General features: G+C 45.1%; 1 protein-coding gene across 1 annotated transcript in view; it reads right to left on the minus strand.

Moving 5' to 3' along the window:
* The window catches only part of SART3 (spliceosome associated factor 3, U4/U6 recycling protein), a 651,822-nt gene that overhangs the window by 460,291 nt on the left and 167,489 nt on the right, over nt 1–24,042 (minus strand). The window lies entirely within an intron of this gene.

Genomic DNA, 24,042 nt, shown 5'->3' on the forward strand with positions numbered 1-24,042 from the left:
TCTAGTGCTTTTGGCCGTTTGAGTGTATTTTTCTTCCTCCACTCTAGTGGTTGCTTTGAACTGCACAGATGACTCATTGACAAGTATAGCCCTCTCTGTCTGCTCCTGCTGGTCCTCTCCAGTTTGCCTTGGTTGAACATGCTACGGTTGCATGTGTTAGCATATTGAACTCAGACCTGTTTGCTTTGCTCCTGGTTGTTTGATGTGCTCCATCCCTTTTTCCCCTCTATTTTTCCACTGTGCTTGTTTATTAGAACACATTTACTTCAACTGGACTTCAATGAACCAGACCTACAGCAATCTACGAACTGAAAAACAGGTTGAATGAAATGACTTTGGTGGAGTCAAAGTATAATTCTGAGTCAATATGAAGTAAAAAAACACACAAGAAAATGAGGGTGAGAGGATAGAGAACCCTCTTCGACCTCTCACTCAGTAATTTAATCTCACAAATAGAAGAGGGATAATAATGCTGCATGAAGGTGGATGAGTGTATGGGAACGCACCAAATTTATAAAAACTGACCTCACACACATCAAGCTGTGTCATGCTTCATCATAGGGCTGCTAACACACCGCCGCGCCAGCCCAACGCTGGAGGTGGAGCAACAGGGAGGGGAAGACAATACAACATACAGTGTAAGATCACAGGTGAGAAATGGTGCAGAAAAATTGACATAAAACTGGTATCAGGTAGTCCTTATCATAACTTTAATATTAGGTACCCTGTCCAGATTTAAAACAAAAAAATGTGGATGCTGGGTTGTGGAGTTTATAATGAGACGCCAACACCTCAACTCTGCAAAAGTGTCGACATGTTTCAGTCAGCAAAACTAATACCCCAGGTTTCCTCAGGACTCTCACCACTGTGATCCCTGGGTGCTCACCCTCCCTTCTTTAAATCCAGAAGTAAAGGAGATCACTCTCAATTTTTCAGAAATAAAGAATTAAATAAAAATGCATGTGGGCATCAAAACACTCAGAAAACACCACATTCAACCTACGCCACTTAATCATGATGCTTACGAGTTTATTACATTTTTTAACTCGAACTGGCTGGGGAGTGTGAACAACTCCCCGTTTGCACTCTCTGTAGGGAAATGGAAAAATGGTTAAAAACACTTATGCGAGACATGGTCAAAGACCTCAGCATTATCACCAACAGAGAGGGGAAAAAACTCCATCTGAAGTTTCCCCTATCCTATTGTCGTGTCCTAACACATGTAAACAGGAACCCACTTCCCGTAGTCTAATGCAAGTCATGCCGGGTTTGTTAGACACTTTTGTAAAACGCCATAATCAGGTAGGCAAAGCTACAACTCATCACTGCTGCCGACTCCATCCCATTAAAGAGCCAGATGTTATGGGTGGGTACAACACATTAAACCCCACACTCCAGAAACAAGATGAATCTCTAGGCTGGGGGTTGGTATATGTAATCGGAAGAATTAGTTATTATTTGTTTATTATTTGGCTTGAGTGGGGGAAATTGCACTCAAATTAAAATTTGGAAAAATTCTTAGAGATTGAATATTCCCGCTATAAATCTCCCAAGTTCTGACTCATTTTAACACAGGTATTTCTGAAGGGAATAACACATTGATATTCAGTCATCTCGTCTGCCAGAGAAAGCTCAAGGATTATGAAGACTATTCCAGGGGATATCATCATTAAATTCCCTGGACCAGCGTCCTGACTGAGAGGCTGCCACCCAGCAGACATGTTGCTGGACCCCAGGGTAGAGAGCCATCCGCTCTTGTGGGTCTGCAACAATGCACATACTGGGGTGAGGTGCCAGGCCTCCTTCCCCAGGATGGGCAGGGGAAGCTTCAAAGGCATGCTGCAGGCCTCCACTTGCTGTACTCAGCAACTGGCCCCACCGGTTCTGACCCCCACTCTGGCGGGAAGACAGGCGGGAAAACCAAAGTGAGGAAAGGGGGTATGCCAGCCTCTTTCAACCCCAACCCTTGGGTGGGAGAGGCGAGGTAAAGCACAACTCTGGGCTCTCGCCATCTTGAGGATGGGGAGCCCTACCCAATCAGAGCTATGCTCCTGCCCCTCTCCCATTGGTTCCTGTCCTTTCCCTACCTGTAACGCCCATAAATTTAGTATTTAGGGGCACCCTGAACCTTCCTTCCTCAGATCCCTATTCCGAAACTACAAAGAAGAACAAGAAGATAGAAGACCTGCCGTGCAGCTACTTACAAGAGGACGACACCAACTGACTTGGCCCCAGCCCTACCGGCCTGTCAACCCTCAAACCTGCTCTTGCTAAATCCCTGCGTCTCCTGTGGTCAGCAACCTCGAAAACCCCAGAGGACCTGACTGCCTTGCTCATCCAAAGACTGGGACTCCCACGAGCAGTGGTCCTGCTTAAACAGCAACAACCCTTGGTGCCACCCAGGAATCGCGAATCCAGCACACTCTGCACCCACCGAGCCTGGCCTGTGCCCGAGTGGAAAAAGACCACAAGGACATTCCCCCGGCAACTGTGAACAATGATCCAGCCCCAAAGGACCCACCTCGATGCTCTTGACGATGCCTGAAGCCTCACAACAAGAGACCCCTCCAACCCGGACCAGCTGAGGGTAAGATTTCCAGACACCAAAAAACACCCATGCACACGGCGCCCCACGGCCCCCTGTGCCCAACTCCAGGGTGTCTACCTAACATACAGCTTCCCAAATTACCTCTCGGAGTGGTGGTCGCACCTGAAAAATCTCCGTCTCCGAGCTTGCAGCCTTTGTTCGTCTCGCAGCTTTTCCATTGAAATCCATTGGGCGCCTGAAGGCCCAAAAGTACCCTGCACCCAGCCGCCCGAGTGCCACTGGAAGTGCAGCAACTGTCCTATTCTACTGCCCCACTTGCCCTGTGTACGCGACACAGAGCTCAGCTCCCACAGCTGCATGGTCTGCCTGTTAGCAGCCACCAACCATAGGCCCCCTACCCGCCATAGGCTAACATTGGGCCTACTCTCTCTGCACCCGGTTGCCCCTGTGCCACTGAGGGTGTTACTACTGTACCTACCTGGACCTGGGAGACCCCCGAGTCTAACCCCAGAACCTGAATATTCACTAAAAATCATTCGATCAACGAAAACGAAATTACTCACCTGTTACCAGGAGAGATCCCAGTGCTGGATCTTTGTGCCCAGCACTGACCTTAAAAAGTAATTACAACCGTGATTTTCCGATAACCTGATTTTCCTCCATAGGATAAGATTGGCTAGTTTTTGCCAGAAATTCTTCTAAGTGTCGATTTTTGAAACATAAAAATATTTCTTAAAAATCGTCTGTGTAACAAAAACGATTTCTTTCAACTGTTTACAGGAGATGCACCAGGGCTGAATCCCGAATTCAGCCCAGAGTACGAAAAACAAACGTAAAGTAACTGATAGTGCATTCTACTTAAGATTCCCTTTGAGCTCAATGTTATAATTGTGTTTAACTTGTGTTGCATATTACAACAACTGTATCTATTGCATTGGAAAGTCTATTGCTATTTGAAAGTATTTAACTCCATGCACGCTGCGGGTTTTCCCGCTGTGCGCTGACTTTTTTTAAAAACCCGCGGTTCATGACGAGCTCAGCTCGTCATGAGCGTACGAGAGGCGTAACTCATGACGAGCTGAGCTCGTCATGAGCGTCGAAGGGGTTAACTGTAGCATCTCATTCTGAGAAAGTATTTTTATAACTACTTGTGGTTCTAAAATAAAACAACAATATATTTTTATATACAAAACAATTGGCATAGAGTTCAGTTCTTGAGTGTGTGAGACCATTTGCTGAGTGTGTACAACAAATGCTTGACACTGTCCTCTGATACTGCCTTAATGCTCGACCAAGCTACCACTTTAGAGAGTAAGGTTATATTTAACTTTAGCCTTTGCCAAACCTCTGGGGACTGTGGACTCTGTGCACACTGTCCTTACTTTGGTGCAGTATATACAGAGCCACTTTCTTACAACCAGGGGCTGGCATGTGGCCAGAGATGTCAATTGGGTTTAGGTTTCAACACAGTTTTAGGGAAGGAACTAAGGCCCTGGGCACCTGATTGGCAGGAGCCCAGGGCACACTCAGTCAAAGTACATCAGCAATTCAACAAAATGTGGGGGCATACCATGCAAGAAAGATGGCACTTTCTCATAGTCTCTTTCTGGTGTTTCTCGGTCTTGTATGCATGGCTCCTCTTAAATGAGAACAGGGGTTTCTCATATACAAGTCCATTGGAATGTAAAATCTTCCAATTGCGTAAATGATTTTTTTAATGCTACTAGAAGCTGTGCTGAATGTTGTAACGCATACTGTTCCCTCTGTAGACAGTTTTTCGTTTGGCTCGAGGAGTGCATCACGGTGGCAGTTGCTCGCTCTTCTCCTTGCCCCTTTTCCAATCCCTGGAGGATAATGCCTTTGTAGGAGTTTCTTTTGTAGGGACTCCGCTTCTGACCCATAGTCAGCTAGACTGGAGCAATTACGCCAAAGGCGCAAGAATTGTCCCACAGGAAGGTTCTCCCTAAGAGACTTGGGGTGAAAACGTTTGAAAGAAAGCAAACTGTTCCTGTCTGTTGGCTTGTGGAACATTTTTGTTTGCAGGACACCTCCTTCTGAAAAAATGGTGAGGTCCAAGAACGGTAGACCCGCCTTAGTGACAGTTGAAGTGAAAAGAAGTAAGGCATTCCTGCAATTGAGCCAGGCCAGAAAATTATCTAGTGATTCTCTGGCCCCCTTCCATACCAGAAGGACTTAGTCAATAAAACGCCCCCAGACACTAATGTGGTGGAACCAAGGACCTCCATGGGTGTAGATGTGCTGGTCCTCAAAAGCAGGCATATACAGCCCTGCTAGGCTTGAAGCGAAGACAATCCCCATGGAGGTCCGTGAGTCTTGACCTGTTGGTAGGTCGCTCCCCCTCCGCTCAGCACCGCCTGTGCGTCCTACTCCTGCTGAGGTTAGTCCTGTGCCGCCTGATCTGTGCCCAGTTTGTTTACTTTGCGTTCCCCCTGATCTGTGTCTCGTTTTGTGTGCCTCCTGATTTGTGCCCTGTTCTCCTGTGTGACTCCTGATCTGTGCCATGTTCTGTGTGCCTCCTGTTCTGTGCCCCGTTTTTCTTTCTGTGCCCCGTGATTCTTTAACCTTGCCGTGTGCCGTCCAACGCTCCCGTTCCCGCCGCTGCATCCCCTGTGGCTCGCCCCCCGACCACCCATTTGCTGCCCTTTTCTCCCGACTCCCCGCTGCTCCTCAATTCCTCCTCCCCATATATGGGGGGTGCTACGCGGGCACGCCCAGCACCAGAACCTCTGGCCCGCGAACACCACAACGCCTGACTCCGCTACGAGGCCAACACCCTCCACGCACTCAACTCCGGACGAGAACACACCTGCTACCAGGCCACCCCGAAGCAAACCCAAGTACCCTTAACCTGCCGGAACTGCAGCTTCACCATCATCCGCCCCGCCAAACCTCCGCCCAGGAAAGAGCCCAACTACCTCAGATGCACCGTCCTCATCACCCACTCTGCCCGCAAATTCGCTGTTGAACTCTGGGACCTCCACGACTCAACCTCTCCAGACGTCACCTTCCTGATGGAGACCTGGCTGAACCCCTCCTCAACACCAGACATCGCCATAGCCATCCCGGAAGGCTAGAAGATCACCCGCAGGGACCGCACCAACGGAGTAGGAATCGCCACCGTCCACAGGAACACTCAGAGTCTCGACCAACACAGACAACACCGCTGAATATCTGCACTTCCAAATCCACACCACCCTCAGAGGAACCCTTATCTACAGACCCCCGGACTCCGTCCACAGTTCAGCGACTCCATCGACGACTTCATCAGCACACACGCCCTCGCCTCCACGGACTACATCCTCCTCGGAGACCTGAACTTTAACCTCGAGAACAACGACGACACCAACTCCACCACCCTCATCGACAATCACGCCAACCTCTGACTCAGACAGCTCTTGACAACACCCACACACGCTACAGGCCACACGCTCGACCCCATCTTCTCCGCAAGCCGTCACGTCTCCTTCAACGACACCACTGAAACCCACTGGACCAACCATCACTGTATCCATTTCACCTTTAGGAAGCCCACCACGCACCACCGCACCCAACAGATGCCTCGTCGCAGCTGGGGCAAAGTCACCGAAGACCAGCTAACCACCACCCTCGTCCAGAGGCCACCCGCCGACCCCACCGACCCGACATTGCCACCCGCAACCTAAGAGGGTGGATCACCCGCTCAAGAAACACTCCAAAAGCCACACCAGCTAGAAATCCACTTGGTTCACTGAAGAACTCCAGGCCTCCAAACAAACATGCCGGAAACTGGAGAAGAACTGGCTCCGTGAACGAGTGCCGGACAGCTACGCAGCCCACAAGAACGCCACCCGCAGACACCATCACCTCATCAGAGCCGCCAATAGGGTCTCCTTCAAAGACCGCATAGACAATAATGCACACAACAGCAAAGAGCTGTTCAACATCGTGAAGGAACTCTCCAACCCCAACTCCAACACCAACGACATCCCACCTTCACAAGACCTGTGCGACCCGCTGGCCACCTTCTTCCACCGCAAGATCGCAGACATCCACAACAGCTTCAACGTTACGACCGCCCCGATTACTACTGAGACATCCGCCACCCTGACCACCACCCGCACCAACCGCCTGCTCTCCTGGACCTGCATCAACGACGGAGACACCAGCAAAATCATGAGCACCATCCACTCTGGATCACCGTTAGACCCATTCCCACACCATATCTTCAACAAAGCCAGCACAGCCATTGCACCCCATCTCCGGAAAGTAATCAACATCTCCTTCGGGACAGCAACCTTCCCGAAAAACTGGAAACACGCCGAGATCAACGTCTTACTCAAGAAGCCCAAAGCGGACCCCATGGACCTCAAGAACTTCCGGCCCATCTCCCTTCTCCGGTTCCCTGAGAAGGTCATCAACAAACAACTGACCTCGAGAAGAACAGCATCCTGAACCTGTCTCAGTCCGGGTTCCGCAGCAACCATAGCAACAAAACCGCCCTCATCGCCGCCACCGACATCAGGACCCTGCTAGACAACGGAGAAACAGCAGCCCTCTTCCTCCTGGACCTGTCAGCCGCCTTCGACACAGTCTGCCACTGCACACTACAAACATGCCTATACGACGCCGGGATCCAAGAGAAGGCTCTGGACCACCTCCTTCCTCTCCGGCAGAACACAGAGCGTCCGCCTCCCCCCTTCTGCTCAGATGCCACCAAGATCATCTGCGGCGTACCCCAGGGCTCATCCCTCAACCAACGCTGTTCAACATCTACATGTCACCCCTCGCCCATGTCGCCCGACAGCACAACCTCAACACCATCTCCTACGCCGACGACACCCAGCTTATCCTCTCCCTCACCAAAGACCCTCACACCGCTAAAACCAACCTCCACGAAGGAATGAAGGCCGTCGCCAAATTGATGAGGAACAGCCGGCTGAAGCTGAACTTGGACAAGACGGAGGTCCTCATCCTAGGCTCTACCCCTTCAGCTTGGGACGACTCCTGGTGGCCGACAACACTAGGAACAACCCCGACACCAACCTAGGGCTCATCCTCGACTCCTCCCTCTCCATGACTAAGCAGGTCAACGCCGTCTCCTCATCCTGCTTCAACACCCTCTGTATGCTCCGCAGGATCTTCAAGTGGATCCCCACCGAAACTAGAAGAACGGTCACCCAGGCCCTCATCAGCAGCAGGCTGGACTACGGAAACACCCTCTACGCAGGAACGTCGGCCAAGCTCTTGAGACGACTGCAACGCATCCAGAATGCCTCAGCACATCTGATCCTTGACATCCCCCGCCACAGCCACATCACACCCAACCTAAGAGACCTGAACTGGCTCCGTCAACAAGAGGATAACCTTCAAGCTCCTCATCCACGCACACATAGCCCTCTACAACACCGGCCCAGCATACCTCAACAGATGACTCAGCTTCTACAACCCCACCCGCCAGCTCAGCTGGCCTTGCCCTTGCCACATTCTCTCGCATCCGAAGAACGACCGCCGGCAGCAGATCCTTCTCCCACCTCGCCGCCAAGACCTGGAACACCCTCCCCAACAACCTAAGGCAGACCCAAGACCTACTAGCCTTCTGAAGACTCCTCAAGATCTGGCTCTTCGATCAGTAGCAGCACCCTCAGCACCTTGAAACCCTCACGGGTATGTAGTTCACTTTAAAAGTGTATTGATTGATTGAGTCTGGAGGTAATCGGTCCCCTGAAACTCGAAAAAGTTTTTAGTGAAGGCAATTTCTGCCAGATGTAGAATAAATAGTCTGGCGTGCTATGTTCCCATTCCATCGTATACAAGATATCTTCAACCACTCTTAGTGTCTCCATCTGTGGCATATTTGTATACAAGGACTCCTCGTCCAGACCTACCAGAAAATCTTCTGCAGGATCGAATTTCACATCCTTGAGTAATATTAGGACCTCTGTAGTGTCCTTCAGGTATGCCAGTGTAGATTGAACTATGGGTTTAAAGAAAGAGTCACAACATTGTGACAAAGGGTCCAGTAACGTCCCCATCCCCAATACAATGAGTCTCCCCCGGTGGGGGCCTTGACGGTTTATGAATCTTTGGGAGTGTATAAAAATATGGGGTTACTGGTTGGGGCTGACAAAGTAAACTTCCCTCTTTTCCTGTAATCCACTCATTTTGAATGGCTTCCTCCACCACCGATGTGATGTCTTTCTTAATATCCTCTGTTGGATCCAGTCTCAACACCATATAGTTTATTCTATCAGCAAGGAGTCTCAGGCATGCCATTTCATAGGTAGCTCTGCTCTGTATCATAGTCGCTCTCCCCTTGTCTGCCTGCTTTATCACTAGATCATCATTATTTCTGAGCTCATCCAGATCTCTTCTTTCCTTTTTGGAGAGATTCATGAAGGTGGCGTTATTCTGCCTAGACAATGTTTCCACTTAATGAATAACTGCCTGTTCAAAGGCCTCTACCTCAATCGGGAGTTGCCCTAAGGCCGGAGTGAACTTAGACTTTGGGCGGAAGTTGGTATCTCCCCTCTCTACTTCTTCCATGTTCTGGTCACCAAAGAAAACTCTCAGACGAATATTGAGGAAAAATCCCGCTAATTCTCGTCTGATTTTGGAATTGTCTGGTGTATTGGTGGGTAAAACCCCAAACCCTTGTCAAGTACTTCAATTTGTGTATCCATCAGCGGAGTTTCTGTTAGATTTATCACTAGAGAAGTCATTCCCAGCTCATACCAAGGGTTGGTTCCTTCGCCATACTCCTGGTCACTCTCTGTTCCAACTCCTCCCACTGTATACCCGTCATGCCCTTCTTTTTGCCCGGGCCCCTCCCTAAAAAAGGATTAGGCATCTGGGGAAATTGTGTATTGGGCCTCCCGGCATACCTGGAATATGGGGTTGGTACAGTGGGGGTCAGCCAAAATTGTTGTTGGGATAGTGAGGATATGGTGTGTTAAACTGAGGAAGGGGACCTCCAAAGAAACCTCTGCCTCTACCCCTTCTATGGGGCTTTCGCTCATAATCGCTATTCCCACTACTGAAGCTGGTTCTGTCTGATGTTCTACACTCCCTACTGATGTCCTTTTTCATATCATCCATTTTTTCTGGGTAAATTTCTTCAAGTCCTTCTGGGGTTTATCTACTTTTGATCTTAAAAAGTAGTCCTTATGCTCTGCTATATCATTATTTAATTCCTCCAGTTTCTTATTGAAGGTAGCAGACAGAATAGTTGTCTTTATCCCCTGTTCATTCCCCTGGATTTTGATGTAGAGAGCATCGGCTGTTCTCTTGGCTGTATTTATAATAAGAATCAGCCAATCCCTCCTACATTTCCAGGCAATCGGGGACCAATCCTTCCGGAAGACAGGGTCCTCCAGAAAAATCAGAGGTTCATTAGTCACCAGAAGTCCCCCGGGTGCCGCATTTCATCTCCAATATTCTGTTAAAATTGCACGATGTAAGATAGTTTTAACATGGGATTTTTTTAACTCCAAAAGTGTGTCCCATCCTTCCCCTTAAGTCAGAACCTGGTTAATTGTGGTGTCTCAGAGCAAAGATGGCCCTCTGAGGATTTCTGCAGCCGCATCGTCCCCAAATGCCAAACCCTGGCCATATGCCATGCTCCCTAGGTGGAAATCCCACCTGTTATATACCCAGTAAGTTTAATGTGGCAGTGAACTCGGGTTCATTAAAAGATAGACCCCTGCGGCTCAGCGGCAGCACACTAGACAAAAAACACACAAGAAAATGAGGGGTGAGAGGATAGAGAACACTCTTCGACCTCCCGCTCAGTAATTTAATCTCAAACAGAAGAGGGATAATTACGCTGCATGAAGGTGGATGAGTGTATGGGAATGCACCAAATTTATTTAAAAAATATATATATATATATATATATATATATATATATATATATATATATATATATTTAAAAAAATTAAGTATCCATGTGATGGGTGAGCGGGAGGGATCAATTAAAATAATAATCATGCATATTCCATTTATTTGTTGGAAATGTATCTTCTCCTAGCCATAGGGGGAGGTGAAAGATGCTTTAAACATTAAAAAGAGAACCAGAACTCCCGCCCATTCGGGAAGAGACAAATACTGGGCCATTAATATAGGATGACAAGTCCTGAGCCTAAGGTACTTAAGGTCCATGCTCTCAGTTATTCTACTGGCCATTATTCTGTCTCAGCTACAGATAACGTTAGCTGTCTGTGTCAAAGACTACTGTTTCCAACACAGATATTAATGATGGGAGGGCTCTGGGTCAGCCCCTTGCTCATGTTTTAGGTTGGGGTTGTGTCTATACCAGGTGTCTGCTTTTGATGTGATTGCTTTCTTCATTTTCTAGTGTTTGTCCCGCTCATGTGCATTTTGGCCCTAGAGTGATCTGACTGGATGAGTTGTATCATTCAGCTGCCTTTAGGTACTTGTTTAAAAGGTTATTGATCTGGTTAAGGGATTTATCATTATAATCCCACTGCATAATTATTTGTTGGAGTTGCATCCTAAAGTATTGAAGGGATGAAAGACGTGCTTTTGTTGTTGAATGTTTTTGTTCGCTTCATGTTACCATTACGTTATATTTTTGGTAAACCGTGTCAGTGTCTTGAGTGGGGTGAGGGGGGGGGGGGGGGGGGGGGGGCCTGCTCCACAGAGTCCCACTCTGGAGACGCAATTTGTTTTGCACCCATTCCTTCAGCGGCGGCTGGTTTGTATACCTCACTCTCACTGCCTGTAATGGTGCCTGGTGCATGCTGGGATCTGTTTTCGGTCCGGCGTGGTCACAGTCATTGCTCAGCACCTCCAGGTTCCCTCCTGACGTCACGTTGCTTGCCCTACATTTTGCTTTCCCTGGTGCAGCTCCTGCGGCTCCCCAATACTTCACTTGTATTCACGTTCAGTGAGCGGCCTCCGCTCTAGTTTTCTCTTTTCTGAAAACACAATTGCTCCTCTCCACTCACTGCCAACACATAGAAGGCACATATGGCAGGAGCCGTACAAACACACGTGATTTCACACAAAGAGCACAGATTGAAATTGCCGGAGAGGGAAATCCGTTTTTTTCTTAAAAAACTGGCCCTACCCTTTTTAGAGAACCACAGTCTGGGATGATGCTTGCTGTGCCGCTTCTCATTAGCATACCCGTCACACTGAGCAATGCTTGAATTTGGTCAACAAGCACGAGGAATAAAATTAAAAGGCCCCCTTCTTCTATTCCTGCACAGAGAAGTTAATCAGAGCAACTGGGAGGTGACATGCTAAGTGGATAAGAAGTCCAAGCCAGTAAGAAAACGCGAATTTGAATTCATTTTGGCAGCTATGCTCTGGATTAAAATACTCTGGCAAAAGCAATTACAATTAACTTTAGTCGCCGATTTGAAGACAAACAGAGAAGACGGAAAAAAAGCATGCCAGCTGTAAAAAGTTTCGGATCTACTACCCATTAAACGTAGAAACTTACTGGTGCATGGTCAGAGGTAAAATACGTGTTTAGGCTTGGACCTCACTAAAGTTTTGCGTGTACTTTCGTATGATAAATGTCCTAAAGTCACAGAGGCGTTCAATCATGATTAAATATCTCAAAGAACAGGGTCAGCAGAATGCCATATTCACTCTCAAAGTATGGATATCATGCCTTTTGTTTTTCCGTTATAAAAAGGTCTTCTACGCTACATCAACAACACATGCGTAGAAAAGGGGCTGCACGGGGTGGTATGAGTTGTACTACTGCATGTAAACGTGCAAGTGACTTCTATGACATATTCTACTTTTTTCATACGAGTGGTAAACTCTACTGTAGTTTTCCAGGTGGGTCCAAGGGAGCAGTGTCTGCCACTTAACTTTCTTGTGAAGATCGGTTACAAGACACCTCTCTATCAGAGGGGGCAGTCATCACTGCATTTTGCATTACGCCACTTCAAGAAAGGGAAAGGACGGCGCCTAAGACACTGTTACAAACAGGAGTGAGAGGAAACGGTGAGCTCACATACATGCCAACAGACCCGATTCAGGCAGCAAGTCTACAGCAACCAGTTCTTTGCTTGTATAAGGTGTATACCTAGATTACTTTGGAAAGATATACCAGTCCTCACCCACAGTTTGTGGCATGATTCATTCGTGTTTGACTGATTGATTGATTGGTCCTGTCTTTAGCCCAACAATTATGTTGGGATGGGCTAAACCAGAATAACATGGAAGCTCTTGATATTATATGTGGGGATTGGAGTTAAATATATAAACAATTATTAAACTGCCTGGATTAATAATAAAGGATTTATTTTTGATCGGTTAATCTGAGACTGTAAAAAAATTAAGCGTGAACAGACTAGGGAAATTATTGTCCCGTCATCCTTCAAGTTTCAGTCAACACGTTTCAGCCTACTATAACAGCCACCATTGCACCGACTCGTAGGAACAAAACAGGGTCTTGGCTCCTCAGCAGTAAGGCTAAACCTAATTAAACTACAAAAACAACACAACTGCCAGTACTGGAAAGACTTTTTTTCTTCATATAACAACAAACTGCTATGAATCAAACATGGCAGTCTATTCTCACTTTTGTTGCTAATTTATTATAGTCATTTTTTCAATCACAACGCTTTTTCATTTTTAAAGACATTTCCGTGCATATACGGATATAAATATACAAAATATACAAATTTATACAAAATTTACAAAAACCATGTGAAATGCAAAATTTTAATTCATAAACAACACAACCACACAAAGCCTCTCACTACAGGCACCTAATTCGCATTCACACACAAACAAAAACAAAACAATACCTCTGAGGTATGGGTCAATGTCAACACAAAAAAATTACATTGCAAAAGGTTAGAAAAGTTAAATAAATCCCAGATTTACAAAGGTTCCAGCAGTTAGAACAATTATATTCAGTCTTAATCCAGTTTTTCTAATCTATTTATATTGTTGACAGTTGACCGTAAAAGATCGACGCGTTTCGAACTCCCTAATTTACAGGGTTCTCCTCAGGATCAATATGATTTCTACAAAACAAAACGTATGAACCAAGTTAGGCTCCCTAGTCTATCAAGTGCTTAATCACTACCTAGAGCAGCCACCAGCCTGCTTGGACCAACATACCTTAGTACTCCTATGTATGATATCTCTCGGGGCTGGTGTGAGTAGTTGTTATGTGGACACTGCAACACAAAGGGTACAAAGACAAATGACATGCTGTTCCCTCTGACCTTTAAGATTTCCAACTAGGGCCACATGGAAACATTTGCACTCACCTCACAAGCTCTGAAAGTCGCTTGGAGTGTCTGTAAAGAAAGGTGAATGACATTGTGGTTGGTAAAGTCGCCTAAAACGTGCTTAGGAAATTAAATGCGACACTGAATGAAACTTAGCTCACCTACCCAGTGTGGGCGTTGATATTGCTTCGCCGGGAACGCTTTCAAAGTTGGCGTGTGTTTCAGTAAAGAATCGGGTATCTCGGGGCTGCAGCAGATGCACGGTGCCCTGTAACAAACGCCCGTAAATTAGAAACGCGCTCCATTCCATTCCTTTGTTTACCCAGTATCCAAGGCCACAGAAATCTGACCGGTTTCGAAAAAAAGCCTAGTTTAAGATCGTACACTTACTTGTCCGGCTCTAACCGTGTAGCGCAAACGCGGTGTATCCAGTCGGTCCTTCCGCACAAATCTGTTTCTGGTCATGTGACCTGGTGTGTATTTAAACAGGAAATGCTCGCATTCGAGATGTAGAATGCTTTATCCGTTTTAAATAAAACACGAGAGCGAGTATATTATAAATTGCATAATCCTAAGTCGGGAGGTCTTAGAAACCTTTATGTACAAGGAGATGTACCGTATTTTCCGGCGTATAAGACGACCCGGCGTATAAGACGACCCCCTACTTTGCCTGAAAAATTTTAGGTTTTGTGCTATACTCGCCGTATAAGACGACCCCCACTTCCAGCGCAGTCCAACGCAGTCCTGCATAGCCATTCCGAGAATGTACGGTACCGGTATTTTGAACTTACCGTATTAGTCTAGTCCTCCTCCCTGTGGGTGAGCAGTAAGGCTTTATCAGTGGACAGTGTTACCTACCTAATCGTTTATTTTACAAACTCAAAGACTGAACTCAAACAAATTGGTTGTATAAACAATCTTGCTTTACTCGCAATATTTTTATTTAGAACCATATGAAAAACTGTCACTTCTGAATATACCGGTACGGTACGGTAAACATAAATAAGTGCATGAAACAGTGCAAGTGGATTAAACTTCCCATAACTTTCCATAAATCCAAGGGATTTCTACAGGATTTACAACGTTCCCTTTAAAAGCCTTCAAAATCCTCCTCTTCGTCATCTGATCTCATAAGTAAGTCAATGAGATCTTGTGGTACATCTGTAAGGCAGTCATCGTATGGATCTGGTACCAATTCCGTATCAGATGATGTGGTCTCTTCTTCGGCATCCTCTTCACCTTCCCACAAATAGTCGTCCTCCATACCATCTAATGAATTTGATATGCCACACTTCTTGAAAGACTTTATTACAGTTTCTGCATCAATGTCGTTCCAGGCCTTTATAACAAAGGTGCACAAAACATCCAACTGTGGAGCACGCATGTTTCCTCCTTTTGTGAATGTTTTTTCACCGCTAACCATCCACTCATTCCACTGTTCTCGGATGCGATCTTTAAATGGCTTGTTTAGGCACACATCCAGTGGCTGCATCAACGATGTCAATCCTCCAGGTATAACTGCAGCATCTGTTTTATTCTTGCCAGCCTTTGCTTGGTGCTCGGAGTTAAATGAGCCCTGAACATATCCCACACCAGTAGACTACGTCTTTGTAGAAGTCCACCTGGTCGCCTGCTCCATACATTATCAAGCCATAGCTTTACCCCTTCTTCATCCATCCATCCTTTCTCATTCACATGCACAAAACAACCAACAGGGAACTTGAGTTTCGGCATTGTTTTTCTTTTGAAAATAACCATTGGTCTCAGCTTTGCGCCATCAGCTGTGCATGCTAGTACCACTGTGAAACTGGACTTCTCATGTCCTGTTGTTTTTATTAAAATTGTCTTTTCGCCTTTTTGATGGACAGTTTTGTTGGCAATCATATCGAAATTCATTGGAGTTTCATCCATATTTCCGATGCTACTTAGCGCATAGCCATGTTCATTGCGCAGCCTAATAACGTAGCGATGGAAGCTATGCATTTTGGCATCAAGATCCGCAGGTAATTTCTGGGCAATTTTTGTCTTTTGCCGCAATACCAGATTATGCCTTCCCATGAATCTGGTACACCAGGATACAGTGGCCTTAAATCTGTGGCTGAGATCTGGATTAGATTTGGCCCACTGAAGTGCAACCAATCGGATTTTATTTCGGGTCACGACATAACCGCTTTGCCGATGCTCGGCCACCATGTCTGCTACATGCTTTTCAAGTTCTGGCCAATGTGGGGTGCCTCTTCTTAATGCACACTTGCCCCTTGGCATACTCCGTAATGCTTTCTCATTTGCTCTCCAGGCCCGAACCATCTTTTCTGTCACTCCATATTGTCTTGCAGCAGCACAGTTATTATGTTCCGTGGCAAAATCCACAACTTTAAGTTTGTAACTGGCTTCATATTTCCTTCTTCTTGGAGCCTTGCTGGGTTCTTGACTGCCAGCCATTTGCACTGGATGCGCTGCTGGAGCCTTGCCGGGTTCTTCACTGTCTGCCATTTGCACTGGATGTGCTGCTGGAGCCTTGCCGGGTTCTTGACTGTCAGCCATTAGCACTGGATGTACTGGTGCTGTACAGTATGAACAGGTGCAGAGACTGTCTTCAACACCACACGTACGGTACGGCAAATACGGTATCTGGTCACCAGACTGCCTTTCCTCTTCGCAACAACCAGCCAATCACGGCAAGTGCTCTACTGCCTTCGGTAACATTCGGGAACATTCGACAGTCCCCTTTCTGTGCCCACGCCCATGTCAAGGAGAGAGGGGCGCGTGCCAAAACGTGCCAAACGTGTCAACACACCGGGCGCTGCCATCTTCGGCGCTGGCTGCCCGTTACCATATACCGTATTTCGGACGTCCTGCTGCCTCGTCCTACTGCATCGTCTGCCTGGGGATGTGCAAGCGGTTGGAGGCGCGTGTACAGCGGCAGCGGCAGTCGAGGTAAGACTCATGGCGCCATTTGCTCGCTTGTGAAGCGGTTTGACACCTTCGAGTGAAGTCCTTGCTATGAAAAAAACGCTCGCTTTCGATACTTCATGGCGCGGGGCCTGGTTGTGGACGCTGCCAGGGCCGGTGGCTGTATTTTTTAACATAAGGTGTGTTGTTTCTTGTTACATACGGTATTTCCTATTGTGAAGCGGTCTGACACCTTCGAGTGAAGTCCTCGCTATGAAAAAAAACGCTTGCTTTCGATACTTGCACGATTTATGGCGCGGGGGCTGGGTGTGGACGTTGCTAGTGTCGGTGGCTGTATTTTTTAACATAAGGTGTGTTGTTTCTTGTTATTTCCTATTGTGAAGCGGTCTGACACCTTCGAGTGAAGTCCTCGCTATGAAAAAGCGCATGAAAACATACCATAACATTTTGTACCCGGCGTATAAGACGACCCCCGACTTTCCAGAAAATTTTAAGGGGTTAAAAGGTCGTCTTATACGCCGGAAAATACGGTAAATCCAGGTGGATGAACTATCAGGCAGACAGTTGCGATGTTTAGCAGACGCAGAGGCATTATGGTCACAGTAGTTTGGAACCAACAGGCTGGAGTGAGGCTTCTCCCGGTTTCTTAAATGGGTCAGAAAAATTCCTTCGTAGTGTGGCAATTGGCTATAAAAAGGCGCAGGGGGGACGCGAAAGAGCATCATTTACAGGGAAGAGAAATATAAGAATTCTTACTCCGGGATTTCCACTAAAGAATTCTGAAATTTCATTTACTCCTGTGGTGGCAGTGTTAAATTTCATTATAAGGAAAGCCTCCCGTTGTGTCAGTCTTGAATCCAAATTTCCTCCTCGTGCATCATTTTCGATTTTCGAAATAATCGTCCACCGAAGGTCGTCTTCATTATGTCCATGAGAGGCCCAATGTTGCACTAATGGTGCATTGGGGACCTGGCGTCTTATTCTTGATTTATGTTGAGTTATTCGCTGCCTTGTCTCCTGCGTAGTTTTCCCAATGTTCAGTTTTGGACATGGGCACCAGATTCCATATATTATGTTCTTTGTCAAACAGTTTGTAAAGGTTAGATGTTTCCAATGTGTTCTCTCGAAAGTGAACACAGACCCTACCTCTGTTGACGAGCAGCAGGTACAATTACCGCATTTGTGGTGTCCAACTATTCGAGGTAGTCCCATCATACCTCTTAGTGTTGATTTGGGTTCCCGGGTAAAGCTGCTCTAACAATATGGTTTGCCACACTTTTTTCTTTTTTGAACGCAAACAGGGGTGGTTCATGGAATTCACAATGTAAATCTTTGACTAGATGCCAATTTTGCATTACCATCTTGTGTAGTTGATGTGTATTGGGGCTGAAGGTGGTGACGTACACAATCCTTTTTTGTTCCTCACAGGGAAACATTGTTAAATAAGAAAACACGTGAGGAACAAAAAAGGATTGTGTGCGTCACCACCTTCAGCCCCAATACACATCAACTACGCAAAATGGTAATGCAAAATTGGCATCTAGTCAAAGATTTACATTGTGAATTCCATAATCCACCCCTGTTTGCGTTCAAAAAAGAAAAAAGTGTGGCAAACCATATTGTTAGAGCAGCTTCACCCCGGGAACCCAAATCAACACTAAGAGGTATGATGGGACTACCTCCAATAGTTGGACACCACAAATGCGGTAATTGTACCTGCTGCTCGTCAACAGAGGAAGGGTCTGTGTTCACTTTCGAGAGAATACATTGGAAACATCTAACCTTTACAAACTGTTTGACAAAAAACATAATATATGGAATCTGGTGCCCATGTCCAAAACTGTACATTGGGAAAACTACGCAGGAGGCAAGGCAGCGAATAACTCAACATAAATCAAGAAAAAGACGCCCGGTACCCAATGCACCATTAGTGAAACATTGGGCCTCTCATGGACATAATGAAGACGACCTTCGGTGGACGATTATTTCGAAAATCGAAAATGATGCACGAGGAGGAAATTTGGATTCAAGACTGACACAACGGGAGGCTTTCCTTATAATGAAATTTAACACTGCCACCACAGGACTAAATGAAATTTCAGAAAACTTTAGAGGAAATCCCTGAATAAGAATTCTTATATTTCTCTTCCCTGTAAATGATGCTCTTTCGCGTCCTCCCTGCGCCTTTTTATAGCCAATTGCCACACTACGAAGGAATTTTTCTGACCCATTTAAGAAACCGGGAGAAGCCTCACTCCAGCCTGTGGGTTCCAAACTACTGTGACCATAATGCCTCTGCATCTGCTAAACATCGCAGCTGTCTGCCTGCTAGTTCATCCACCTGGATTTACATCTCCTTGTACATAAAGGTTTCTAAGTCCTCCTGACTTAGGATTATGCAATTTATAATATACTTGCTCTCGTGTTTTATTTAGAACGAATAAAGCATTCTACATCTCGAATGCGAGCATTTCCCCTTTAAATACACACCAGGTCACATGACCAGAAACAGATTCGTGCGGAAGGACCGCCTGGATACACCGCGTTTGCGTTACACTGTTAGAGCCGGACAAGTAAGTGTACGATCTTAAACTAGGCTTTTTTTCGAAACCGGTCAGATTTCTGTGGCCTTGGATACTGGGTAAACAAATGAATGGAATGGAGCGCGTTTCTAATTTACGGGCGTTTGTTGCAGGGCACCGTGCATCTGCTGCAGCCCTGAGACAACCGATTCTTTACTGAAACACACGCCAACTTTGAAAGCGTTCCCGGTGAAGCAATATCAACGCCCACACCAGGTAGGTGACCTAAGTTTCATTCAGTGTAGCGTTTAATTTCCTAAGCACGTTTTAGGCGACTTTACCAACCACAATGTCATTCACCTTTCTTTACAGACACTCCAAGCGACTTTCAGAGCTTGTGAGGGGAGTGCAAATGTTTCCATGTGGCCCTAGTTGGAAATCTTAAAGGTCAGAGGGAACAGCATGTCATTTGTCTTTGTACCCTTTGTGTTACAGTGTCCACATAACAACTACTCACACCAGCCCGAGAGATATCATACATAGGAGTACTAAGGTATGTTGGTCCAAGCCGGCTGGTGGCTGCTCTAGGTAGTGATTAAGCACTTGATAGACGAGGGAGCCTAACTTGGTTCATATGTTTTGTTTTGTAGAAACCGTATTGATCCTGAGGAGAACCCCGTAAATTAGGGAGTTCGAAACGCGTCGATCTTTTACGGTCAACTGTCAACAATATAAATAGATTAGAAAAACTGGATTAAGACTGAATATAATTGTTCTAAGTGCTGGAACCTTTGTAAATCTGGGATTTATTTAACTTTTATAACCTTTTGCAATGTAAATATTTTGTGTTGACATTGACCCATACCTCAGAGGTATTGTTTTGTTTTTGTTTATGTGTGTGAATGCGAATGGAGTGCCTGTAGTGAGAAAGGTTTTGTGTGGTTGTGTTGTTTATGAATTAAGATTTTGTCTTTCACATGGTTTTTGTAAATTTTGTATAAATTTGTATATTTTGTATATTTATATCCGTATATGCACAGAAATGTCTTTGAAAAAATGAAAAAGCGTTCTGATTGAAAAAATGACTATAATAAATCAGCAACAAAAGTGAGAATAGACTGCCATGTTTGATTCATATCAGTTTGTTGTTATATGAAGAAAAAAAGTCTTTCCAGTACTGGCAGTTGTGTTGTTTTTGTAGTACCATTGCACCGACTGCACAGCTGATGGCTACTGCACTGTGCATGCTGTGTTCTCATGAAACAAGTTGCTGCCTAAAGGTCAGGAAACCCATGGACTACAGATAGTAATGATCTAATGGTACCAGTGAGCTGTAGACAATAGTAGAATACAGTCCTGCCACCAGTGTGCTACAACCCTATTTAATATTGAAACATACAGGTGTAAAGTCAAAGTTAATCCATGTGTTTAGGCTAGGCCCTCAATAATGCTTTGTGGGTACTATTATGAAATGCTAGTATTTGTGTCCTACAGACTGCAAAAGGAGAGTGGCACCAGTGGAACAGAGTGCCCTATGGGTAATAGTAGCGTATTACAAAAAGAATATTAGAGACACCAGTGAAGTATAGAGACCAGGGGCTACACTCAACTCTAGACCACAGGCAACACCAAGGTACAAATTCCACTGGATTACTTACATTAATATCTATAGACATTTTGGATCATAACGCAGTGGCTACAGACACAAATGTATTGGTAAGACCTGTATCTTGGAGTCCTAGTTATACAGAAGGATTTGTTTAGGAAGGACAAACTGTCATGGCGCCTCTTCCTTCCTTAAAAACAACCACACTTTGTTCAACTTGATCATAGCCCTCTGTGGTAAGTGACATACTGTTTCTTTAATAGAATGTTTTACCTAGAATTCTCATTGTACAAATGCCATGTTCTACTCCAGCCCCAGCAGTTGCGGTTTGTTTCCCTATGGTGCAGCTGCTCCTGCTGTGGGCCCCCTATTTCACTTGAACTTGTTCGAACCCCTGCAAATAAATACTTCTGGACTGGAACTAATACTGGCTCTGCGAGTTTCCTGGTTGTAACCACCCGCTAAATTTTGGTATTAGGAATGGGGTCATAAAAAAAAAAAGTTCTGGCATCCTGCTCTGCTGTTACTGGCGCCCAATAAACAGAATTAATAAACAACGAAAAACGAGAGTAAAATGTGTACAAAACACAAGGTTAGTCGTGAAGTGCAAAGATCATTCACAAAACCTTCTGGGTGTAACGATTCTGGATCCTCCTACGTTCAAGAGGAACAGGAGGAACACTGTCTTCTTGACCACTCAACATGGGACTAGATCTTGTGACTCCTTTCAATGCCTTTAAGTATTTGAGGCTAACTTTTGGTCTCGCTTCAGCTGAAAGAGTCTTTCAAAAGCTGATAGACAACCTTTATGGCAGCGCCTTCCACAAGTACAAGCATTTCAAGACAACATTTTAATTCACAGAGAGACCAAGGAAGAACACTTACACGTTCTTAAGAAAGTACGTAACATTCTACAAGATAAAGGTATGACTGTGAAAGCTACAAAATGTAAACTATCAGTTAATCAAGTTAGTATCTAGGACATATGATATCTAGTGAATGTATTAAACCAAAATTTCGAAACGTTGATACAATATGTAATGCTCCTCCACCACTTGATAAAGAAGCTTTACGTTCTTTCTTTGGACTCTGCAAGTATTATACCCGGTTTGCTCTTGGTTATGCGCAACTGGTCCAACCCCTGAGGTGTCTTCTTAAGAAAGGCACAAAATGTATATGGATTCACACTCTCCGAGATGCCTTTGAGAAAGTCAAACTCCTTGTGATAAAAGCACCTGCCCTGCACCCATTTGTTATCAATGGAAGTTCCTTCATAACTGTAGATGCTAGTCAGAAAGGTATTGGTGGAGTTTTTTGACAGTGGGTAGATGGTAAAGAAAACACCATTGCTTTTGCATCACTTGCATTCACACCAAATGAATGCAAGTATAGCACAATTGAACTCGAAGCCCTTGCCATTACTTGGGCAGTTAAAAAATTGTAAACTTAACATTTGGGGCACTAGTTGCGAAGTTTTCACCGACAACAAAACTTTAGTGTTCTTACTGTCTGTTAATAGTTTGGGCAAATCCTCTGCCAGAATAGTAAGATTACTCTCCAAGTTACAAGAATACAATCTTACCATTAGGTACATCAAAGGAGGTAAAATGTGCGGGTGGATTGCCTCTCTAGCATTCCCCTTCCTGATTGTAGTGAAGGTGAAGATGATTTTTATAAGGATTGCATAGTTGGTCTTGTAGATGCTATCTCCATGTGCAGCGGCAGCATCTCTCAAGATGAATGGTCATCTGCCATGGCATTGGATGAAACTCTCAAGAAAGTAGAATTGTTCATCAAAAGCAGCTGGCCTGCTAGCAAAAATCTAACTAGTGATTTAAGCTGTTTCGCACAAATTAGTGAGGAGTTGTCTTATGAAAACAGGGTTTATGTCAGGAATGGCCTTTTTGTACCTCCTGTTTCCTTAAGAGAGAAAATCATAAACATTGCTCACGAAGGCCATTTTGGGATTTCTGCCACTTGCAGAAGATTAAAAGACATGTACTGGTGGCCAGGTCTAGATAGACAAGTATCTCTTTTTGTAGATAATTGTCCACGTTGTATTGTCTCTGAAAAACAGTGGAAAACAAACAAAAAACTTTTATTTCATGTTCTTTTTCCTGATTTTCCCTGGGATAAGATTGCTTTGGACTTCTCAGGGCCTTTCACTTTGTTACCTTCTGACAAGAAATATTGCATAGTTGCTATTGATTACCATTCTATATGGATCTATTATTCCTTTGTACAAGCAGCTAACTCCTCTACTGTCCTTTCCTTCCTTCAGAGTCTTTTCAGTATTGAAAGCACTCCTAATTGTGTTGTCACTGATAATGGTCAACCATTCCTTTTCCATCTAGTCACTTACTTTCTGGAGGGTTCTGTGATTAAACATTGTCAAGTAGCATTGTACAGTCCCTCCTCCAATGGCCTTGTGGAGAGGGCCAATCGTTTCCTCAAAGAAGGTGTTCAAACTGCTATTGCAGCCAATGTTGATGTAGGTGAATTTTTCAAAATAAAGTTTAGGCTTTTCTCACTACTCTGTATTCTACTACTTGTGTTACACCTTTCAAAGCCCTCAGAGGTAGGGAAGCTAAGTCTAAACTCATGCCTAATGGTTCACTGATTTAGCAGCAGGTTCTACTTTGTTCCAAAGAAGGAACACCTTAGTAGACCCCCAGTTAATCAAAGATGGTGCTGTTGCCAAGCAGTTGCTTCAGAAGAAAGCTTATGATGGTCTGTATAGATCCCAAGTTCCTGTACTCAAAACCTACGATTGGGTTCTCATTAAGAAACCTTTTAACGTTTGCAAGGGTCAGTCGAAATTCTCTCAACCTGTTTGTGTTGGTAAAGTTACCAAACCCTCTTTTCTATTAGAACATAGGGGATGGTGGAATATAAACAACATTGCCAAACTCAATGATACTCAAGTTGAGATTTTCAATAAGGTTTATGCTAACAGGTTGGATGAAGATTATTCTGACTACACTTTTGGTCCTGGTTTTGACATTGTAAATTTCCCTAATATAACTGACAGTTCTGAAGTAGTCACATTCGCTGCTTCTTCAAACTCTTCTCAAGTTGTTTCATCACGTTCTTCATTTGATGGTGGAGCTACACGAAATCAGCGAGTTTGTAAGTTACCTGTGAAATTGCATGATTATGTTTTGAATTCTTTTTTTGTGTTCATGGGGAAGGTGTATGTGGTAAGTGACATACTGTTTCTTTAATAGAATG

This window comes from Lissotriton vulgaris, chromosome 11 (assembly GCF_964263255.1).
Source record: "Lissotriton vulgaris chromosome 11, aLisVul1.2, whole genome shotgun sequence".
NCBI classification, from domain to species: Eukaryota; Metazoa; Chordata; class Amphibia; order Caudata; family Salamandridae; genus Lissotriton; species Lissotriton vulgaris.